Here is a 2,320-nt window from a genome sequence, read left to right as displayed (position 1 = left end):
TATATATATATATGTACATGCAGAATCTACATGTATAAGGAATAGGCTACAAGAATTTAAACCACAACAAATTCTGATCTAAACTCCAAGTAGTAAAAAAGTAACGTACACGTAGAAGTACATGTATATATACGTACATATAAAAAAAAAAATTATGTGAGGCTGTTTTAAAATGGTTAACTTCTTTGTTTCTGTATAGTAACATTACATTTATACATGACACAATCACAAAAGACAATACTTATTATTTTAAAAAGTTGTGTATGGACCAACGCCTACTCTAAACTAATAAAGCTGGCGTTTGTATGTAGATCTACACATAATAGGCTACATGTATTGGGAATAGATCTAATAATATAACTGGCGCATACGATGGCGCATACAGGCATACGATGATTTAAGAATTAAAGGTTGAAAGATCAAATTAGTTCTCTGTAAAACTTGCCTTTTTCTCTGCCCTATTTGGTTCATTAATCTTCTCATTGCACTACTTTATTTAAGTGGTTATGCTTAAAACGAAACGACAGGGGATTTCTTCAGTTTTTGAGTCTCTAGGGCTATACAAGCCTAGGCCTGGTTGCAGAACAAAACACGTTTCGGGTCTTTTAAAGAAATTGATTAACTACTGTTTGCGCCGAGGTCCCACGCGCGCGCACATTATAGGGTAATTTAAATTATTACCTTTTCGACAGCAGTTAGGCCAGATACGGTCATTCTAAGAAAGCCTATACAAGGCGGGACGTCCGAATTTAACATTCATCCCCTATTGCCCCGAGCCAAGTATGATGAAGGTGAAAAATCCTGGAAAACTTTCCTAAACAACCGCAGTTCATCAAGACAGCTCCCCCCCATTCGGAATTCGAACAAGACCATCCACACCACAGTCCGGCATGATGCCAGCTGAACTAATAGTGCGTCTGGGGGGGTTTCCAACTCCGCCCCGAGCTAATTTTTAAATTCAAATTTAATATCATGTGATATACACGTTTATATAATTTGATGGTCTAAGGGAACCCGAGAAAGGTACCGTCGGTTGTCACCTCCGGTATCGTACATTACCTCCTGGGGAAATCTGCTTGATTTTGGCTACAACACAAGCTATGACGTACTCACGGGAATTCCCGATGCTTTCCAGGGAGAACCCATTGCTGACGCTAAGTTTGTCTTGGTTTGCGATTGGTTGCTTTGGGCCTTAGGCAAAGTGGACGTCTTCGCAGGAAGAAACAGAAATCTACTTAAACTTGGTTAGCACTGTCTGGTCGACATTTAACCGATAAACATTTTCACCGTCAAGCTGTTGATTTGCAAACTAGATCTAGATCTAGATCTAGAGATCAAGTGTTCCTCTACAAAAGTCGGCCTGGTACACTCAGTAAAAAATACACCCGCCAGTCTTTTCCATTCGTTGACTACATCTAGATCTACTACCAACACAACTGGCCGTCAGCGTTGAGCTTTTTTGGTGAGTACTGTGTGTTACTGTGTTACGTAGTAGTTCATAAGTATCACACCTGCTATTGGCATTGGGAACCGGGGCCGCGGCTTCTTCAGTTTGTTCGAATAGGAGCACATACTATTATGCTCTTTAAAATTCTTTTGAATGAGACCTAACGCAGGCAGCGTCTATCTGTAGGCTAGAGATGAAAAGCATTTTAGCACCTGATCAACCTGCAGCTGGCGATGACGAGGGCCTTAGCCTTGTTTGTAGAGTATTGTTGTTTTTCGACTAGATTCTAGATCTAGATCTACAATCTAGGCAAGTGAGTTTGCTTGAGCGTGAACTGTTTCGACAATATGTAGGCCTACATCGTCATAAAGCTGTTGTTGGCTTATTCTCCAAAGTTAATTTAATTGAAAATGACGCTCCTTAAATTCTGATGCTGTTTACTTGCAGACCTTTTGGTTTACAACAGCTGTTCAAAACATCAACCCCTTGATTAAATTGTCACCTTGATGTGCAGTTTTTATCGTTGTTTCTGTTAAAATCTCACTGGTAATGATTTACATATTTTTGTGCCTTATCAGTCAACGGTTTTCATAAAATGGACATAAAAGCTGTTGAGCTAAAATACAAAAACTCTATAAAAAATTGCCTAACTGGCAGAAAATTGCTGGTATCGTCAATTTCATTATTTTGATGAGCGCCTTATTACACCGTGACACCTCACATAGGTTCTCTTTATTGAATGCAACTCATCGCAGTGCTTATTTGTCAACTTTGTATAGCTACAATAGCGCTCACGTTTGCTTTCTTTAATATGGTAAAAATGTTCTTACCATCCACCTCGAAGACTACTTGTAATGTATAGTATATGTATAT

The 2,320-nt window shown here is 39.0% G+C and overlaps 1 protein-coding gene across 1 annotated transcript in view; it reads left to right on the top strand.

Moving 5' to 3' along the window:
* The first annotated feature begins 1,157 nt into the window (after positions 1–1,157).
* The window catches only part of LOC101860958 (immune-associated nucleotide-binding protein 4), a 7,171-nt gene continuing 6,008 nt past the window's right edge, over positions 1,158–2,320 (top strand). Inside the window, exon 1 of the mRNA XM_005093011.3 lies at positions 1,158–1,462. The gene's annotated coding sequence lies outside the window, so the exon portion shown is untranslated. The remainder of the gene's footprint in view (positions 1,463–2,320) is intronic.

Source organism: Aplysia californica, unplaced genomic scaffold (genome assembly GCF_000002075.1).
Source record: "Aplysia californica isolate F4 #8 unplaced genomic scaffold, AplCal3.0 scaffold00056, whole genome shotgun sequence".
NCBI lineage: Eukaryota > Metazoa > Mollusca > Gastropoda > Aplysiida > Aplysiidae > Aplysia > Aplysia californica.
Note: the sequence above shows the minus strand (reverse complement) of the source record. Positions and strands in the feature narration are given on the sequence as shown.